Here is a 22,500-nt window from a genome sequence, read left to right as displayed (position 1 = left end):
AGTTGATTTAGTCGACTAAAATGTATTTTAGCGGGCCTTGATGCCGTCGTAAGCATCTTTACATTTGCTGAAAATAGCCGATCTACAAGCTCACATATCTACAAGCTTGTAGATCTTGATAGTCCCTTCCTAACATTTAGTCTAGTTTTTAGCTGTCGACGAAATTGTCAATACATTTAGTCTTAGTTTTAGTCATCGTAGCTTAGTTTCCATTTAGTTTCCGTCAGTGAAAAAAGGTAGTCGACGAAGCATTTTTCGTCTTAGTTTTAGTCGACGAAAACAACACTGCTCCTCCTCCCTCTGTTCTACTCCAGAGGTTTCACACCATCCATTCACCGTTGGAACATAATGCAGACAGAGGTTCATTTTTCTACACTATACAGCTTAACACACTTCACTCCAACACCGGCACACGCATACTCTTTGCTCCACAGTCCATTTGATCTGGTTACACACCGTCTAAGTGATGGATGCACGGAGAACACACTGCACTATAACAGCAGAGGATATTACAGGGGACATTTATTTTCCAATACTGGGGGTCTACTAAACCCTTGTTGACTAAACCGGTGGGTGGCTAAATCCCTGGTTGACTAAACCCTGGGTGGCTAAATCCTGGGTTGACTAAACCGGTGGGTGCCTAAATCCTGGGTTGACTAAACCCTGGGTGGCTAAATCCTGGGTTGACTAAACCGGTGGGTGGCTAAATCCTGGGTTGGCTAAACCGGTGGGTGGCTAAATCCTGGGTTGACTAAACCGGTGGGTGGCTAAATCCTTGGTTGACTAAACCCTGGTGGCTAAATCCTGGGTTGACTAAAGACTACACCCTAGGCGGGGGCCCGATTCACTAAGCTGTTTACACCTTCCAAACTTGTACGTTAGTAGTCTGATTCAGTAATCTTTTGTTGTCTGTGAATTTTGCGGAGGGCCGCTCGGATGTAGACTTACATGGGACCAAGCTTGCTTTATGTCATTAGAATGCCTTATTCTATCTAGACTACTAACGTGTGAAGTTTGGAATATTCCTTTGCACCCAAAGTATTAGTGATTCGGTGCCGTGTCGTTAGTCAGAAGGTTCCTTGTTCCGAAATTACTATCCCTATCTCTAATCCTAACCTAAACATAACCGCAAGCACGGGAGCAGTGCATGTTCGGACTAACGGGACTTCGGATCTATGGGCAGTTCCCAGTGATTCAGGCCCAAGGTGTTTATACGCTGGGTAACTAGACCCATAACTAAACCCCAGTGAAAGCTGGGTTGTGACATTGGCTGCATGGTATAGGGGGAGAGAGTGAAATAAAAATGGCATTTTTTACCTGAAAATCAACCTGAATGATAAACTCTCCTCCTCAACGGAACAGATTACATCTTTGTAACACCACTGTTGCACAACATGTCCAGACTTTTCACATCTAAAGTCTATTTTGCCCTTACCAATGAGACGAATGAGACGAATGATGTTCGAGAGAGAGAGAGAGAGAGAGAGAGAGAGAGAGAGAGAGAGAGATAATGAGAAACATAATGAGAAAATGAAGGAGTAAGAGAAGGGGGTATGAACCCTGTGGATTTAGGACCTTCTGAGTACTATACGTGTGCCGGGGGTCAAGGGTCACAGAGCCGCTAATATTGGGTTGCCGGTCATTTGAAATGTTCAGAGACAAATGAAAACAAACTGATGAAGCAGTGTATATTTCTCGTATTTGTTTCGCTCGAGTGTGAGTGTGTATGCATGTGTTTGTGTCTTCGTATTTGAGTGTGCGTGTGTCTTGCGTTTATCTATAGATGTACAGATTGAGACAGGATATTAACATTGGCTGTAATCTGAACCAGACAGACTGCAACACAATAACTCCTATTCTGCTGCTATCTCTTTCTCAGGTTCCAGGAGACAGGTTCCAGAACCAAAACACTTTGCTCAAACATGTCAAACCGCCTGTGTGTTTATACAGCATAGTCTCAGCAGGCTGAACTGATTCAACGAGGCTGTCAATTCTGCCTCATGGTCATGACATGCACGGCCACGACTGATTTCATTTCCTTGTCCTTTGGATTGCATAGACCCAGCATAGCATGTTGATGTTGGACAGCAAAAATAGCCTGTCTATACAATCTCTCAATGCCTCGCAGACATTGTAGATATAGGCTATTTTCAATTATTAGGCTATTTAAAGATTAGAGCATTTGAAGTGGTCCAACTAGCAATACTTTTAGAAGCTTTTCCCATAAAATGCTAATGGCCTGGAATATTTCGTACAAAAGCAAAGGTTAAAGCCTCAGTCTGTGATTTCTTCACCTGGTTTGCAGTATATGTAGAACAGCAGGAACAATATTACTAAAACACGGGACTTTACAAATTGCGGTGGGTCCTGTGACACGGCATCTTGAACCGGAAGTATTCGCCGCAGCCTGTGTGTTGCTCAATCTGGCCCTAAACTAGCAACACACTATGCAACACGCTAATCTGCTAACCGGAGCGACACGCCAGGTTTTTATTGACATCCTAAGATCATACTTTATCTCATATCACCTCATCTGAGCTTCAATTCCGAGATAAAAGCGGCTAAAGATCGCGACCGTACAGGACTATATGGAGCGTGGATCATCGTTATTTTTTGTTTGTTTGTTTTTTTCACCCGTTCCAAGATGACATTTTCGATGACGTCCCACTGTTACGCAACATCGAGTATTGCGCAACAGGCACTCCTAGGCTGTGGAGCGATGCGATCGGTTTTCATATCAATAAACTTTGTCTTTTGGATAAAACTTCGTCCTGGGCGCTGGGTGTTACTAATAGAAAGGACGGTGTACTTCCTGGGAGATTGGGGTGTTAACCGGCCAAATGTGTGTATGGCTTTAAAGTGAGTATTACAAAAAAGTAAAGTAAAGTATTATGTACAGAGGGCTTGTCCGTGCCCCGGCAACAGTGAGGAAATGAGAAGCAGACAGGTCCTTTATATAGACCCCTGTTCTGTATGCTCATTCATCTGACGAAGGTCAGACCGACCGGAATGTCACCGTAGTATTTGAGTAATAAACAGTTCTATTTTTATATGGGAGGGTTGAGAGCGTCGCACCTCCTTCGGAGTCCTTCCACTCAGACCCCCGTTCCACCGGTTGGTTCCCAATGGGAACCGGTTCAGTTCTTTTTGGTTCTTAGTCCATGAGCCAGAGCTCCAAAATTGGTGGTAAAAACTAGACCTATATTAAATTGTTTATAGGATCAATACAAGTAAATTAATACATGATAACCCTTCCACAGTAGGAGCTATTTCATATTTTTGATTATTTTGCATATTGTCCTGCATAATGCCTCATTTGCATATTAAGAAATATGCAAATATGCTGTAGGCTACTCTGTACTGTACAGTTTTTTTGTTTGTTATACTTTTATTGTTATAGTTGTGGTGCTCAGTGTGAGTGGCCCTTTGGGCTGCTCAACGGTGCCACTGTTGGTCACCCAGCGGTGTTGCAGCTGTTCATATCCCAAACGGACAGACATACGGACGTACGGACATAGGCACACATGTGGCCAGTCATTGGAGCAGTGTGCACCGCTCAAAAAGAAAATGAAATAAAAAAATGACTTACATCAAAAGTAATCAACCAACTATACTATAACAACCGGTCAAATGTTGACCAAATTGTCACACAATATAAGAAAGAGACAAAAGTGTGAAAATAGCCGATTTACAAGCTAGTTCTGCTATTTTCCACAATATTTATCTCTGTGTGTCACACAAAATGTAATGCCTCATCTCCTACAATTCATGTGCTTAATGTCAAGGTTGGAGCCTTCAAATATGATTATCTTGGGCGGTCGTGGCCTGAAAAGGTTGAGAACCACTGCTTTACAGAATAGATATTCTAGGATCAGCTCTAGAATCCGTGGTAGGGATTGTGAGGAGGGAGAAGTGAGGGTGAGAATTGTCTGTAATCTCCTGAGCATGCTGGATAATCCCCCATCCGTCTCTTAAAACTCACACTCACTTAAGTCTTATTTTTGCAATTATTCTGGCTGCTGGAAGTACATACTCTAATCTCACCAAGATTATTGCAATTCTGTCATCTCCTTTTTCCTTGCCGGAAAGGTTTTGTGTGTCACTTTGTGAACCAGCTCTGTGGCCTTGTGGTTAGAGTGTATGCCCTGAGACTGGGAGGTCGGGGTTCGATCCCCGGCCGGGTCATACCAAAGACTCTGGTACAAAGTGCCTCCCTGCTTGGCTCTCAGCATCAAGGGTTGGATTGGGGGTAAATCCCTGCGACATACTAGCGTCATGTCCAGGGGGTGTACTTGTACATCAAGCTGCCTCACGCTACAGAAACAGGAGATAGGCTCCTGCCCTATGGGCCTCATGGCTTGGCAAGGCTACTTTGTGAATGTTGTTTTTTCTGGGATTTCTTATTGACAATTTGATTTGTCTGCATGTTAAATTAGTAGCTTGTTACTAATATCATTTATTTTTGTTTTTGGCTTTTCTGCCTTTATTGATAGTATCAAGTGAAGATGAGAGAGAGAAGGGGAGAGACCAAGGGGGCAGGCAGACTTTCCAACGTTGAAGCTCTGGGTCCTAGTGGTAGGAGGAGGGACTACAGGCGGACCCGTGGATTCATGACCGGGAAACCCCGTGCAGCTGGGCTTTAACGTTGAGCGCTCGGTTGCCCTACGTCACTCAGGACCTCAAAGTTGAGGTCCTGGGAGGGACTTCCGGCAGTCTTCCGGGTGCTTCAAAACGCCACTGAGCAACTTCCACTGACATGAATAGCTGGGGGGGCGGAGCTTCGCGCTAGTTCAGTCTCTATTATATATATACTCTATGGGAGAGACATGCAGCAAAGGACGTCATGAATGGGACTCGAACAGGCGACACGCTGTCAGGCCAAAGCCTATATCTGGCATGCACCTGAACCACTTGGCCAGCGGGCGCCCCAGCTTGTTAGCATTTGTCATTGCAAACCAGTGGATATTTTGACCATGTGAATATCCTTTACTCCTCCATGTGTTGCAAAACGGCACACACATTTTATAGTTATCCGTACTCATCAGACTGCCCATTGCCGGGGTTATTGCAAATATAAATATATAAGGTATTAATATGCTAGTTGTATTGTTAATATCCATAATTAGGGCACCTGGTCTAATGGCCCACCTGGTCTAATGGGCCATCTGGCCTGAGAAGCTCGTTCTCAAGGACTTACTTTATTTCATATTGTGAACTTGTAGAACTGTTCACAGTGTTGCCAAGTCTAGTCATTATTTGTAAAGTTTCTTTAAAATATTGGTGGTCCTTGACATGAAAGTCTTTGAGAACCACTGCTCTAAAACAACATTGGACAATGATGTTTGACAGTCAGCACTATAGTTGCTTATTTTAGACTTATTTTCTGACTTTTTCGGATTTTCTGACTTGATCTGGCCTGTTAACATCTTCATAGACCTGGTTGCTTGTTTCTCTCTCTCACAGTCACGAAATGTGGCAACCGTCAAAGCTAGTCCTAGCGGTGTTTGTTTTGGTCATTGTGATCATTGTGATGCATGGAGGATGCTTTAGCTCTTATTAGCACAACAGCTAGCAGGAGGCAGCAGCCTGCTGCCCTCATGGATAACAGTATTTAGTGCAATTTAATGTCCCAGAACTTATGGATATGGACTTATGGCTCCATCGCTGCCTCTTTCTTTTCTAGTAAGTAGAACTTTAACGTGTTGCTGTTTACCGTCCCTCTCACAGAGTGCACTATGTGCAGTGCTCCGCCTCCTCTCTCTCACACACACGCACACACACGCACACACGGCCCCGCCTCCTGGCCGCTATGCAGACCCAGCTTCCAGACTTCCAGATTAACAGCGATATTTTATTTATCGTGCGATAAAAGTCTCGATAACGGCCCAGCAGTAATTTTTTGTTTAGTTTTCTCAGTATATTGTAGCTTATTTCCCTGCTGTTTCCTCACATTTTATGTCTTAATAAATCGTTTTCAATTTCAATTTAGACTGCGATCGCCATCTGCCCTTGGGCCCTACTACCAATATTTAACTTTTAATGGAAGATTAGAGATGGAGATGTATTCACTGAAGCTGTCATAGTGCAATGTTAGTTTCTGTTTGTAGCTGCACCACTGATTTATTTATTGCTGTCATATCAGATTCATTTATTTATAAAAAATACATCTAATAGAATTATGCCTGTTGGTATTGTTGTTGGTGAGTTAAATCATGCTTCTGATCTGATATCAAATAGGCTATCACTAAATATTTTTTTTTAAATGATTTAGGCCCATTTTCTGTCAAATAAGACATAATTTTCCAAAGTAAAAGAGAAACTAATAGCGCTGTGATCTGCATGTGTCCATGATGTGAACTTGGTTGTTATTGCACCACCATGACGCTGATTGGAATCTTTGTTTTTCCTACACCTGGCAGCTGAGATTTTAAAACTCACTTGTATTTCTGAGATCCCGAGACTTTTAAAGGGCCACTTCACCCATTTTGCAAGAGAGCTTATTTTAATTATGTTTAGGACACAAGCAACACTTCCCTGGGGGTTTTATGTGTGTATTTTTTTTAATATATTTTAGTCGTGATGCCATGTTCATGACCAACAATGAAAATGTGGTCTCACTTCCTTCCTGGACTACAAAGTCACACCTCCATTGCAGCCTCGCCCCTCTCCACAAGGAGAGGAAGTGCACTAAAGCATTATGGGCATTGTAGGAATTCAGCAATCCAGTCAAACCCTAGTCAAACACACAGACTTCATTATTTTTCTGGCCATAGGGTGCAAATTTCAAATTGTGCTACTGTTATCTATACTACAAATACTATTAACATTAACATTGAGTTACTGCAGTTTCTTCCAGTGGTGAAATGTCCCTTTAATGCTAAAAATCACACCTGTGTGAAGTAAGTGGTGCAACTCCGTGTGGGGGTCCCCGGGGGGGGGGGGGGGGGGGGGGGGGGAGTTCCAGACCCACAGGAACGCACCCAGGGTGCCGGCCCGATTCCGGCGAGCCGCCCCGCGTCCAAAACGGTTGAGAAATGTTACCGTGTGGGGGTCCCTCTACTGTACCCTCTACTGTACTGTACTGTACTATACTGGCACACCCAAAATCACCATATATACGGTTAATATGTGCGTGTGTGTTTGTGTGTGTGTTAGGTTGCGCACAGGTGGTGAAAAACAACCATGCTGTTTTCGTGCTCAGACGCACCCACCCACCCAGCCAGCCAGCCAGCCAGCCAGCCAGCCAGCCAGCCACCCAGCCACCCACACACATAGTCACTTAAGGAAGTGGTTGCACCACTTAAAAAAGAATCGTGACAAAAGCAAAATATTTTCCAGACCCTGTGGTGTTTGAACCCTTAAAAACACGCTCACACAGAACAGCGTTTACAATAAGAAAACAGCGACAGATTTAGGGGATAGTTGCTATCTACACTGATTTGAACGGAATGGTTTTGGATGAGATTATGTTGTCTATAATAGGCTACTTGTTTGTTTTACTGATCGTTAGTTGAATAATGAAAGTTCCCACACCTGTGGGAAATAATACTATACGCAATGGTTTCGTTACTTCTCTTCTCTTCATCCATTAACTCCTCTCTTCTCCCTCTCTCTCTCTCCAGGCTCCGATTACTCTCCTCCTCCCCCGCTGCCTCCCCCGCCTCCTCCCAACCTGACCAATGACCACGGCGGCGGCATCATCCATGATGAACGAGGAGGAGGGGGCGGGGTCAGCCTGGGCGTGGTGGGTCTGGCCCCGGAGCACATGGCCACGCCCGGCGCGGCCGTCACCTGGCAGGCGGCCATCGACGCGGCGCGGCAGGCCAAGATGATGGGCTCCATGGGGGTGGAGGTGGGCGGCTCCACGTCGTCGGGGGTGGCGCTGGGGAGGTCCGGAGGAGGCGGCGGGCCCATCTCCACGGCCAGCTCCACCCAGAGGAAGAGGCAGCACTACACCACCAAGCCCAAGAAACAGACCACCACGGCGGCCACGCGGCCGCCCAGAGCGCTGCTCTGCCTCACGCTGAAAAACCCCATCAGGAGAGCATGCATCAACATCGTAGAGTGGAAGTATCCTTTTTGTACCAAAAGCTTGTGTCGTGTCGTGTCGTGTCGTGTCGTGTCGTGTCGTGTCGTGTCGTGTCCTGTCCTGTCCTGTCCTGTCCTACAGTCTGTGTCCCTTTTGTGCCCATATATGGAGATCTCTCTGGCCTGCTCTCCACTCCTCTCCTCTCCTCTCCTCTCCTCTCCTCTCCTCTCCTCTCCTCTCCTACTCCAGCAGTACTGATTTATTCTTTCTTAATAGATAAGCGACACATCTTTCTCTCCATTCTCTCCCCTCTTCTCATTTCACTTTTAGCCGCCGCGAGCAGCGGACGTGTTAATCCTTTTAGTGATAGCATAGCCTCCCCCCAAAGAATTCTGTCACGATTATTAATAATTTTTTAATTTCCCTTCCTTTTCTTTTTTTAACCTTTAATTAAGGATGGTCGGTTCAACCCACGTTGGGTTCTGGTTGGTTTATAAGGAGCCGCGTTGGCCTCTAGAGGCCACTGGCGGTGCTTTTGGACTCTTGGTCTTGTTCATTTTTTTCCATCCGTCCCTCTCAAGAGGGGAAGGGATAATTTGTCATTTTCATCCTTCTGTCACACTCCCCCACTTCCTCTCCTTGAGAAATGTCCCTCTATTGGCTCTCCACCTTCAGTAGCCCGCCTGCAATTCTTCATGCTCTCTCTCTCTCTCTTCTCTCTCTCTCTCTCTCTCTCTCTCTCTCTCTCTGCCTCTTCATCTAATTTAGCCTCGGTCCTTCTCCTTCATTATTTCCCTCCATCGTTCACTCTCTCTCCCTCGTTTGCTTCCTTCCTTGCTTCTCTTTTCCTTTCCTCCTTCCCTTCCCCACTTTTATTTCTTTTTCTTTTTCCTCCATCCCCTGTTTCTTAACTTTATATTTTCACGTAGACGGGACAGTACATATTATCAATGTATCAGTGTAAAGTAAAGATGCTAATTTACAGAAAAGCATAAAAAAAAACCCACAGGTTTTGAACAAAACCTAACCATGCACAATCCATTTTGGGTGGGAACCCCTTTTGGTGTTAGCATTATGTTATGCTTTAGCTATTGAAAAATAGCAGATCTACAAGCTCATAGCGCGCCACCGAGTGGCGCGCTACGAGCTTGTAGGTTTCCTATTTTTGAAAAATTGAAGAACGACTGACATAGAAACATAGCTTTTTCAGAAAACTGTCAGGATTTAGAAGACATTTTTAGAATCTGATCTCAGGTCAAAATGGGTTAAATGGAGCATAAAACATAAATACAAGAACGAAAGGTATACAAAACGACTACAAGAGGGTGTAAAGTATATCTATCTAAAGCTAAGACTAATTTCTACTCGGCTCGTGTAGAAAAACAGCATGTTGTTGTTTTAGCGGGTTTTTTCGTCCTCCTCACTCCTTCCCTCCCTTAATTTCTTCCCTTTCTGCCTTTCTTTCTTTCTTTCTGTCCTTCCATCTTTTTTCATCTGTTCTCCTGTTAATCTTCCCTTTTGTTCCTCGTCGTCTCTGGGGAGAGAAAGAGAGAGAGAGGGGGGGTGTAGATGAAGGAGTGTAATAACGATCGGTGGGAGAAGAGAAATGAGCAGGAGGTGAGAGGAGGTGGGTTAGGGGTTGTCACCTTCATCGTGAAATTTTATTGGCGATTAAATCCGTACAAATGATTGCGATTAACAATATAATTGTTTTTTTTGGGGGGGGCTTTGTGAACACAAATTGCGCATGGTAGATATAACAGACAAATAATACAAGAAATTACTGACAATGACCTACTACCAATAATGTAGAATGTAGATCAGATATTTTTCAATAGCCAAAGTATTAAACAATAATGTTGCAAGTATAGACCTAGTTTTAAATCTTTCCCGGTTTTAATGGGTTAAAGGGGAAAAAGCTGATCTACAAGCTCACGTATCAATTTACAATTTACAATTTACAATTTAGGCATTTAGCAGACGCTCTTAATCCAGAGCGACTTACATTAAGCAATAACAAAAAGCATGGCATACATCACATGTATAAAAAGTAGTTATCATGAATCATGCGTAAACTAAGAACGTAACAGTGGAGTATCTATGTAAACTATACATACTATACTATATAATATATTATACATGTGTACTATAAAGTGCTATGACTACATAAAGTGCAATTCTAGAGCTGTCTACATAACAAGCTATAAGTCTGTTTAAAATACTATCTAAGTCTACATAATGTGCTATCTAAGGGGCTAGGCTAGGGCAAGTGCTGCGGGCCATCGCATCATAATGAATGATGGACGGTGCATTGTGAGCTTGTACATCTGCTATTTCTGAAAATATAGAACACTATTTCAACGTATTCATTCATATGACTGGAAGCAATTTGTATGCAGAATAATTGCAATGATCTCAAATAGTTGATCGGGCTATTGATCTGGAGGTGGCATGGGGGGGGATATTTGTACAATTTAAGCTATATTGATATATAACAATTATAAGGTCTTCATGCAATGGTTTTCGATGCAATTTCATACCACCAACCTGGTGTTCCTATTTTAGATAATGTTGTTATAGGCAAAATGTACACAAACCCATTTAGGCCTGACGTCGAAATTTAAAAAATGTCTTCTAAATTCTGACAGTTTTTTCTGATGTTTCTATATCAGTGGTGCTCCAATATTTCATCTCAAGGACCCCAAAAATGATATGTAATTGGCCGCCGACCCCCATCTGAAAATATGTTGTTCCAGGGACCCCCCCCAAGAAGCAAAGATTTGAGTTAAAAAAAAAAGTTCGCTCTGAAAGAATATATTCAATCATTTGGCCACATTTTTCAAAAATAAGCAGACCTACAAGCTCGTAGCGCGGCACTCGGTGCCGCGCTATGAGCTTGTAGATCTGCTATTTTTCAATAGCTAAAGTATGACATAATGCTTGAAACACCAACAGGGGTTCCCGCCCAGAATGGGCGCGTTAAATGAAATAAATAAATCCTTTTGGGATCCATGCCACAGATGCTAAACCTGGTCTATCTATTCAAATAGCATGCTGTTTGTACTACATGCAGGGCATCTGTAAACAAGCAAGCATACAACATGCAGCACATGCAGCATCTGTGTGGACATAATTATACTTGCAGCTGTCTAAACAAAACAACTAAATAACATATATTATGTGGCTCAGTGGTTGTTCAGAGTGTGGTCCAGCGACCCTCACGGGTCCTTGATGGGGTTCCAGGTGTAGAGCGTTGCAGTCCCGCCCCCTCAAGAGACCCGGGAAAAAAATCCCCGTTCATTTTCCTCATAGACTTTTCAAAAAGTATTTATTTAAAGACGTTTACGCCACGGACAAAGCCAAACTCTTGACGTGACAAATCATGATTTGATTATTTGTTCGGCTCAAAACATTGTGTTTATTACACAATGTTTTGGGCCGAACAATTTAGTCTTAGTTTTAGTCATTGTAGCTTAGTTTTCATTTAGTTTCCAGTTAGTTTTTGTCAGTGAAAAAAGGTATAGTCAACGGACATTGTTCGTCTTAGTTTTAGTCGACTGGACATTAGAAGTTATTAGCCCAATTAGAGGATGAATGACTATTCAGATCTCTCTCCACTGTGAGTCCATACTCACCTGACAGTATAAGGCCTACTATAGAATTATGTAAATCACAGGGTGTACCCAGGGGGTCCAGGACCCCTATGGATACTCAGAGTTATTACAGGGGGCCACCCCCAGGAACATTTTTATCTTTATTTTACAATAATCACTTGTACCCTAGCATCCCTATTCTGAGGGAAACATATTTTCGGCAAAGAGGTTTGATGTAGAGGTAAAAAAAAAAGAGCAAGCCAAATACCGTTTAATGCAATAATCGGTGTCCCTGCTTCATCTCCCTCAGCTATGAAAAAAATGTTGTAAAATTTAAATTAACGGCACGTTACGGCACAAATGGACCCTGACGGTTCCATTTGGCTCCATTTGTACACTCTCAGAGTTACAGACCCACAAGTAAAGAGTCCATTTGGTTCCAAACTATCATTTAGCTGCATGGGGACCCCTCTGGAACTCCCTCAGGGACCCCTGGGGTTCCCCCGGACCCCACTCTGGGAACCACTGATCTAAATAACATAGCGTACTTTGTGTCTGAGAACAAGTAACACAGCATGCATCAAAAGATATCGTTGCTGTCGGCCACAAACCTTGTATCTCCTTAACCCGTTTTGGGCATTATGTTATGCTTTAGCTATTGAAAAATAGCAGATCTACAAGCTCATAGCGCGCCACCGAGTGGCGCGCTACGAGCTTGTAGGTCTGCTATTTTTTTTTAAATCGAAGAACGACTGACATAGAAACATAGCTTTTTCAGAAAACTGTCAGGATGTAGAAGACATTTATAGAATCTGATCTCAGGTCAAAATGGGTTAATTTCACTGTTGTATGTTTAGTTGTGATTGAATGCCTTGCTGCGTCATACCACAGTATCATAACAAAGTAGCCAAAATAGCTGATTCACAAACACGCTCACGAGCTTGTAGATCTGCTATTCTTTTTTTTTTTAGTGGTGCAACCACTCCAAGGAACAGCAATGTCCGTGTTAACCCACCTATGTGACTATGAGTACCAGTAGGGGCAAAAGTGGCGCTGTTGTGCCAGATACAGAGAGAGATAGTGCTGCACTGTTGCCTGCTAATGAGAGAGAGAGAGAGAGAGAGAGAGAGAGAGGAGGAGGGGGGGGGGGGGGGAGTTGCACCACTCAGTTCACACGGGTGTGATTTTTTTATTAAGCGAGTGGTCGAGTGTGTTTCTTTGTGTTTTATGATTAATCAACTTGTGACTAAATAATAACTAGAATGGATCCATTGGAACACAGGTGTGTGTGTGTGTGTGTGTGTGTGTGTGTGTGTGTGTGTGTGTGTGTGTGTGTGTGTGTGTGTGTGTGTGTGTGTGTGTGTGTGTGTGTGTGTGTGTGTGTGTGTGTGTGTGTGTGTGTGTGTGTGTGTGTGTGTGTGTGTGTGTGTGTGTGTGTGTGTGTGTGTGTGTGTGTGTGTGTGTGAGTGAGTGAGAGAGAGATGGCAGCCCCAAAATCTTCTTCCCCTGTTACCATGACAACAGTACAGGCTCGATGGGGCACACACACACACACACTGCCATTGATGATGGTAACGCACATCCTCGATTGTATTGACTGATATAGCCGGTACGGCCGAAAATGTCCCACGTAAACACCTAGCTTAGATAGTAGCCACGTGCGTGCGTGCGTGCGTGCGTGGGTGCGTGCGTGCGTGCGTGCGTGCGTGCGTGCGTGCGTGCGTGCGTGCGTGCGTGCGTGCGTGTGTGCGTATTTGGAGGGTTTGCCAGTGATGTTTTCAGTCCGTAATTCCAACATAAACAGCAGCTTCCAGACCACAGACACACATAAAGGCCTTTGATGTCTGGAGTCTGGTTGTGGTACCGTGGTGGAGAGACATATGGACAGTGGTCCTCAGTCTGGTTGTGGTGGTGGAGAGACATATGGACAGTGGTCCTCAAACGCTTTTCATGTCAAGGACACCCAAATTAATATGCACGTCTTCGTGGACACTCATCAGAAAATATGTTGTTTCCCCACAAATTGTCTTAACATTTTCCAAAAAGGTTCAAACATTTTCTTTTTCTTTTCAAGATTTTATGAAACTAAAGATTTCGATTTTTTTCATTTTTTCATTTTATCTAATTATGCTGGAACCCCAGCATAATTAGAATTTGAATAGTTTTCACATGTTTGGCACATAATGAAAAATGTGTTTCATAATTACTTTTTCAGAATTCACAAAAAAACATATTCATGGAACTTTTGCTTTGAATTTGGCCATTCAAAATAATAGTCTGTTGTTTCAAAATATAGTCAGTTGTTTCAGTAGGATACTCAAACAGGACAGTTGTTTCAGTAGGATACTCAAACGGGACAGTTGTTTCAGTAGGATACTCAAACAGGACAGTTGTTTCAGTAGGATTAGGATACTCAAACAGGACAGTTGTTTCAGTAGGAGACTCAAACAGGACAGTTGTTTCAGTAGGAGACTCAAACAGGACAGTTGTTTCAGTAGGAGACTCAAACAGGACAGTTGTTTCAGTAGGAGACTCAAACAGGACAGTTGTTTCAGTAGGAGACTCAAACAGGACAGTTGTTTCAGTAGGATACTCAAACGGGACAGTTGTTTCAGTAGGATACTCAAACAGGACAGTTGTTTCAGTAGGAGACTCAAACAGGACAGTTGTTTCAGTAGGAGACTCAAACAGGACAGTTGTTTCAGTAGGATACTCAAACAGGACAGTTGTTTCAGTAGGAGACTCAAACAGGACAGTTGTTTCAGTAGGATACTCAAACAGGACAGTTGTTTCAGTAGGAGACTCAAACAGGACAGTTGTTTCAGTAGGAGACTCAAACGGGACAGTTGTTTCAGTAGGATACTCAAACGGGACAGTTGTTTCAGTAGGATACTCAAACGGGACAGTTGTTTCAGTAGGATACTCAAACGGGACAGTTGTTTCAGTAGGAGACTCAAACGGGACAGTTGTTTCAGTAGGATACTCAAACAGGACAGTTGTTTCAGTAGGATACTCAAACAGGACAGTTGTTTCAGTAGGAGACTCAAACAGGACAGTTGTTTCAGTAGGAGACTCAAACAGGACAGTTGTTTCAGTAGGATACTCAAACAGGACAGTTGTTTCAGTAGGATACTCAAACAGGACAGTTGTTTCAGTAGGAGACTCAAACAGGACAGTTGTTTCAGTAGGAGACTCAAACAGGACAGTTGTTTCAGTAGGATACTCAAACAGGACAGTTGTTTCAGTAGGAGACTCAAACAGGACAGTTGTTTCAGTAGGAGACTCAAACAGGACAGTTGTTTCAGTAGGAGACTCAAACAGGACAGTTGTTTCAGTAGGAGACTCAAACGGGACACAAATTGGTTTTAAGGGGAATCAAACCTGTTACCCATTTAGAACGCATCTGTGTCGCTTTAACAACTTTAACTATTATTTTAAACTTTAACTGTTGAAAAATAGCTGATCTGCTACAGTATTTTTGAAAAGTTGTGAAAATGTGTGCAATTGTTTTAATATATATTCTTTCACAGCAAGCGTTTTTGAACTCATATCTTTGCTTCCAGGGGGTCCCTGGAACAACATATTTATAGAGATGGGGGGTCGGCGGCCAATTACAAAAATTTTTTTGCGGTCCTTGACTTGAAATAGTTTGAGCACCACTGAAAACAGAGAAAACTGTCGATATTTAGAAGACATTTTGTAGAATCTTGTCTCAGTCCTAACATCTTGTTCCAGGACATTCTAAAAGGCACCCTAGGGTGCTGTGACGCAAGTCCAGGGGTGCCGCAGAATACTTATCAGTTCACTTCAGATTCACCACGTAGACCGTCTAGACTTCTGAATACAGACGTGATTTGCACTGTTCTCGGTGCCTTATTTTTCAAGTGGGCCGCCGGCCCTGTTCCGGCAAGCCTTCCCCGCGTCCGAAACGGTCGAGAGTTACCCCGTGGGGGTCCCCGGAACATCCAGAGCCCCAGGAACACGCCCAGGGGGGCCCTGCCCTGTTCCGGCGAGCCTTCCCACTGCTATAGGCCAGTAGTTCTTAAACCTTTTTCATGTCAAGGCCCCCCAAATTGACACCTATTTATCCCACGGACCCCTATTTGAAAAGCTATGCCAGGGACCCCCATAAGAGAAGATCTTTGCGGCTCCAGCAGTGACTCTCAACCATTTTAATTTCAAGGACCCCCAGTTTGACCCGCATTAGGCTACGGACCCCCATTTAATGTTTTTTCTATCTCTGGGACCTCAATTTATATTGTAAAATCATTGTTTATTTTACTCTTGAGTTACAGTCCCATAAGGGTCCATTTGGTTCCTACTATCATTTAGCTCCCTCAAGGGAGCTGTTTTTGAGGAACACTGCTATATAGGCTACTGGACCACCATGCATGGGGTGAAAACACGATAGCACTCTCCCAGATAAAGATGTTTACTATGCCTCAGCCACCCTGGGGGTTTGTGGCCAAACCACAATCCAAACAGAAACAAAATGGCCACCCCAACCAGGCAACCACTGACAGCGCTAACATGAGATGGGAGATTTATATCTCCCATGTGGGCAACTCTGAGGCTATAATCATCTTGATGGAACAGAAGCTTGTCTCTCTGCCGCGGCTTGGAGCCTGATTTATGCACTGTTGTAGACAGCAGTATAAATGACACGTCTTTATAAGGAGATAATGGCACTCTAAACACACAAAAGAAATACATTTAACAATCAATCTACATCCGTCCAATATATCCAATATAGACTGGGTTAAATTAGACTCCAGTGAACTGCAGTAAACTTTAACCCATTCTGGGCGGGAACCCCTTTTTGTGTTTGAAGGATTATGTTATACTTTAGCTATTGAAAAATATCAGATCTGCAAGCTCGTAGCGCGGCACCGAGTGCCACGCTACGAGCTTGTAGGTCTGCTATTTGTGGCGCAAATCTTTGAATATATATTATTTCAGAGCGAACGTTTCTAACTCAAATCTTTGCTTCTGGGAGGGGGGTCCCTGAAACAACATATTATATATTATATATTCTTTCAGAGCGAACGTTTCTAACTCAAATCTTTGCTTCTGGAGAGGTCCCTGAAACAACATATTTTCAGATGGGGGTCAACCGCCAATTTGGGGGTCCTTGACGTGAAAATGTTTGAGAACCACTGACACAGAAACATGGGTTTTTTAGAAAACTGTCTGATTTAGAAGACATTTGTAGAATCGTCCTCAGGTCTAAATGGGTTAAGATTTACCCAGAAATCTACATGTACACAAACATCACTAAGCTAAAACAAAAGTTATGCTTTTTATTACAGCTAAGCCAATCTGGGAACCCGTTGGGGAAAAAGAGAGAGAGAGAGAGAAACAGCACCCTCTGCTGTTTGTTTCCAATTTGCCTCTGTAGGCAGCGCCCAATGTGGATAACAGGATGTTGGCCCGTTTGGTCCACCCCTCAGCCTTCCTCTTCCGGTGGGGCACCTATGTTTTCATCCCCACTAACAACAATGTATACAAGTTACTGAATGTGTGCCCCTGCCGAGAGATTCAGTAGTGCAGCTCTGAATCTCTTCTTGAGCGATTACAGCTGAGTTATACTAACAAACTAACAACCTAATAACAACCTCAAATAAACTTCCTAAAAGCTGCTTGGAACTGCAGTAGGCTACGGTGAACTAGAATGAATGCCCCCAAATAGCCTCAACAAAGCTCGAGCTACATTTTGCATCGCTGTAAGATCCTTAACTAACCCAAACAAAACAAATCTGAACTAAGCCAAGACCAACCTGTAGCTTGTAGTGGTGTTATGCTAAGATAAGAGAAGCTTAAACCAAGACTGGCTAGACTGAAGTATGGCGGGAGTAAACACTGGACCCATAGCAGGATATCCACCCAATGAGGAAACACTGGACCCATAGCAGGATATCCACCCAATGAGGAAACACTGGACCCATAGCAGGATATCCACCCAATGAGGAAACACTGGACCCATAGCTATGGATACCCCCCCCCCCCCCCCCTCTTAGCAGGCAACAGTGTATCTCTCTCTCTCTGTTTCTGGCACAACAGCGCCACTTTTGCCCCTACTGGTACTCATAGTCACATTGGTTAACACGGACATTGCTGTTCCTTGGAGTGGTTGCACCACTCAAAAATAAATACATTGAACAACTCAAGATTGTGGATAAGAGACGGGGGAGAGGAAGAAGGAGACGGAACACAGAAAGAAAGAAAGAAAGAAAGAAAGAAAGAAAGAACGAACAAGTGGATAGACAGTGAAGGAAATGAAGAGAACAGATAGAAGGGAGGTGAGGTGACAACAGTGGTTATTGAGTTGATGAAAACCAGACCTCTTGTTCTCGTCCACATTCTCTATCTCTCTATCTCTCTATCTCTCTCCATCTCTCTCTCTCTCCCTCTCTCTCTCTCTCTCCCTCCCTCTCTCTCTCTCTCTCTCTCTCTCTCTCTCGCTCTCTCTCTCTCTCTCTCTCTCTCTCTCTCTCTGAGGCCCAACATAATGAGGTCACGCCCCTCTTAAGGACCGGCCCAAATAAAAACTATTCTCTCTCTCTCTCTCTCACACACACACACACACACACACACACACACACACACACACACACACACACACACACACACACACACACACACACACACACACACACACACACACACACACACACACACACACACACACACACACACACACACACACACACACACACACACACACACATCCCGTCCACCACGCGACAGGCCTGCTTCTGTCTACAGCCATATTAGGACATACACCGTCTCTCTCGTTCTCTCTCTCTCTCACACACACACACACACACACACACACACACACACACACACACACACACACACACACACACACACACACGGTGCCCCAAAATAATGTTCAATGTTTATCATTAAGCAAACTTAGAAGCTTTCATCCCTTGTTATATACACTGCCCGTGTGTGTGTGTGTGTGTGTGTGTGTGTGTGTGTGTGTGTGTGTGTGTGTGTGTGTGTGTGTGTGTGTGTGTGTGTTCCGCCGTAGTCTGAAAACCCACCTTTTCAGACTCCATCATGGCCCGTAGCACTTGCCCTAGCCCCTTAGATAGCACTTTATGTAGACTTAATAGATAGCATTTTATACAGACTTATATCATGTTACGTAGAACTAGAATTGCATTTTATGTAGTCATAGCACTTTATAGTACAGTACATATGTAGTATAATATAGTATAGTATTTATAGTTTATATATATAGTTTTCTTCGACGGGTGGCTGGCATCTCCCTTAGAGATAGGGTGAGAAGTTCAGTCACACGAGAGAGACTCGGAGTAGAACCGCTGCTCCTTCGCCTGGAAAGGAGTCAGCTGAGGTGGTTCGGGCATCTGGTTAGGATGCCTCGCGGGCGCCTTCCTAGGGAGGTCCTCGACGCACGTCCCACTGGGAGGAGACCCCGGGGCAGACCAAGGCGCAGTTGGAGGAAATACATCGACTCACTGGCCTTGGAACGTCTCGGAATCCCCCAGGAGGAAGTCACTAATGTTGCTGTGGAGAGGGAAGTCTGGAGCACTCTGGTGGAGCTGTTGCCCCCGCGACCCGACTACGGATAAGCGGTTGAAGATGGATGGATATATAGTTTCAGTATATACAGTAGATACTCCACTGTTACGTTCTTAGCTTACCCATGTTTCATGATAACTACTTTTTTAAGTATGTGTTGTAGGCCTATGCCATGCTGTTATGTAAATCACTCAGAGCGTCTGCTAAATGCCTAAATTGTAAAATTGTAAATTGCATGAATCGTCCACTGTGCTCCTTAACCCATGGCGTCCCGTCAGACCGTTTGAGATCATCATCCTGATGACCATCTTCGCTAACTGCGTGGCCTTAGCCGTCTACATCCCCTTCCCCGAGGACGACTCCAACGCCACCAACTCCAACCTGGTGAGTCCACCTAACCTACAGTACTGTAGAATGCTTTTTGAACGCCATACCAGCTGTTTGATGACGTGTTGACATACAAGCAGTGGTTCTCAAACGTTTTCATGGCAAGAACCCTGCTTGAATTGAGATGGGTTTGACCGCAGTTTGGACCCACATCTCAAAAGAGTTTGTGCCAAGGACCCCAAGAATAGAAGGTTTGTATAAAAAAATAAAAATACACGATTTTTCAAAAATAATATATATAATATATATTTTTATAATATATAATATATTCTTATATAATATATTTGTGAATAGTCTGCAGTATATAATGTATATTAAGTATAAAATATAGTGGTTGAAAAAGTGATGCCCATGGACCGACTCCTGGGGGGTCCCGGGACCTGGCGTTGAGAACCACTGTCATGCAGTATGAAGCACGTTGGTAATGCCAACAGTCCAGTTGTTATACTGGATATTCTGTTCAACACTGATTGTTCGGTCTCTCCGTTGTTGTTCGTTTGGTCCTCAGAGTGGTCAGATTGCTGTCCTTTCAGGCTGCATTGCTCGTTTTGTTGGCAAGTTGGTCAATTGATTGGCAAAATCTGTGTGGTTTTGACTGATAGTCTGTTAGGTTTTTTTGGGTGCTTTCGCTTTAGTGGTCAGGAAGGTGCACGGCTGCACATCCAAGAAAATTCAACGGGTGCTGCTCGAACAAAAGAGATAAACCGAAGAGAAGGAGGAAGTCTGCACACCGTTTTGAATGCATCCCCCCAAAAAATGTATTCATTACCAAAGCGATAAAGACAACACGCAATGTTTTGGCCTTCTCTGGCGCCCTCGTCAGGTCGTATAGAGGTGTGCAGACTTCCTCCTCGTCTTCTGCCTTCATTTAGTGCCTTGGGTGTCTGTACAAGCCAGTGGTGGAAAGTAACTAAGTATTTTTACTTACGTACTGTACTTAAGTACAATTTTGAGGTATTTGTACTTGAGTATTTCCAATTTCCAATACTTTTACTTCTACTCCACTACATCTCAGAGCCAAAATGTTAACTTTTTTAGTCCACTACAATTATTTGAAAACTTTAGTTACTAGTTACTTTGGAGATTTTAATTTTGATTAGAAAACATACATTAGCCACTACAACCCTATACATTTCGGCCATTTGAAAATAGCCGATCTACAAGCTCACAATGCGTCGCAACGCGACACATTGTGAGCTTGTAGATCTGCTATTTTCAATAGGTTTTGTACACATTTTGAACTTGTGAAATGGGACATTCTGCACAATGAGTACTTTTAGTACTTTAAGTACATTTTGATGCCGATACTTTTGTACTTTTACTCACGTACATTTTCAATTCCGTACTTTTACTTGTAACGAAGTAGTTCTAAATTGCAGTATTGGTACTTTTACTAACAATTGAGTACTTTTTCCACCACTGGTACATAAGAATGTCATTCTTATGTTTTGGTTCCTAAACTCAACATGAGAGAGAGAGAGAGAGAGAGAGAGAGACACACAATATTATTACTGTTTTCTTCCATGAAGCCCTTTTGACTGAAGTCATATGATTGTTGTTTCGCTAATTGAGTTGAGCTGTTTAGACTAAAGAAATGTGATTAATTCCAAAATAAAGAGGACTTATTGTCATCATCACGGGGAATGAAGTCTTCCATGTTCTGCGGGGACATTTTTGAGTTGTTTGGAGTAAAAGAGATGATTCGATTTTAGATTTTAATGTGAGGCATTTCTTGTGCAACAGAATTAATGTAACTGGTTTTGGGAGATTATTAAGTTACCAACAAGTCTTGGTTCACATAATATGATTTTCAAAACATACTGTATGTGTCTGTCTGTCAACATCTTAACCCATGTCATAATGAAAGGATATAATGTCTATTTTTTTGTCATTAAGTCGTGTTGCAATCTATCTAAATGCACCAAGTCTGTAATCCACGCGTGTGTACTGTACATCTGTAATCCACGTAACTCGAGAACCGTTTGTCACACCGACTTTGACACATGCGTGCCACACCACCACAGGGAGCTCCCTGTGGTGGTCATTGCACTCGAGTGCAGTGCCCGGCCTTGAGTCGGTGGGATACACCTTTGTCCAGAACCAACACAAAAGCCTCTGCTTTTGTGCTTAACCTATTTTGGGCAGGAACCCCTTTTGGTGTTAGCATTATGTTATAGCTATTGAAAAATAGCAGATCTACAAGCTCATGGTCTTGTAGGTCTGCTATTTTTGAAAAAAACGAAGAACGACTGACATAGAAACATAGCTTTTTCAGAAAACTGTCAGGATGTAGAAGACATTTTTAGAATCTGATCTCAGGTCAAAATGGGTTAACTGGGTGGTATGCATTTCCAACTTGCATCGTTCCAAGTAGGCCAGTGCCCAACGAGCACCGCGGCGCTCCAGTACTGAAAAACACACAATCAAACAAACTCTCGGGCAGAAACCTTGTTTCCGAAATCCGTTTTATGTTTAGTCTTTTCATAAATTAATGCTCACATTTCATTTTATAGCTCACATTTGAGCTTGTAGAACTGCCATTTTCAACAATTTTTTATTTGTTACGAAATGCCCAAACTAGGGACACAAGTTTGAAAGTGGAATGTGTTGTGGAAAATATTGAACAAATGAAAAGCAATACATAACTACATAACACATACTCTTTTCCATTTCCGAAAAAGTAAAAACAGTGAATGCTATTTCTTAATATATATTTTTCTGCCTTTCTTATGTATTTTTCTTAAATCACTTTCCATCTCATCAAAGAGAGAGGAAGTAATCACTAAGATTGTCCTCCAGTAGCATTTTAACTATCAATCTCTCTCGCACACACATACTGTACGCACGCACGTGCGCACACACACACACACGCACGCACGCACGCACGCACGCACACACACACACACACACACACACACACACACACACACACACACA

General features: G+C 43.3%; 1 pseudogene across 1 annotated transcript in view; it reads left to right on the top strand.

The window, feature by feature from the left end:
- Positions 1-22,500, top strand: part of LOC306916755 (voltage-dependent L-type calcium channel subunit alpha-1C-like) — a 162,414-nt pseudogene that overhangs the window by 69,162 nt on the left and 70,752 nt on the right. The window contains exons 2-3 of the transcript XR_013792486.1: positions 7,623-8,070; positions 19,455-19,560. The product of XR_013792486.1 is annotated as a voltage-dependent L-type calcium channel subunit alpha-1C-like (transcript). The remainder of the gene's footprint in view (positions 1-7,622; positions 8,071-19,454; positions 19,561-22,500) is intronic.

The sequence above is a fragment of the Electrona antarctica genome (genome assembly GCF_951216825.1).
Source record: "Electrona antarctica genome assembly, chromosome: 23".
NCBI classification, from domain to species: domain Eukaryota; kingdom Metazoa; phylum Chordata; class Actinopteri; order Myctophiformes; family Myctophidae; genus Electrona; species Electrona antarctica.
This window is presented reverse-complemented; position numbering and strand designations above follow the sequence as displayed.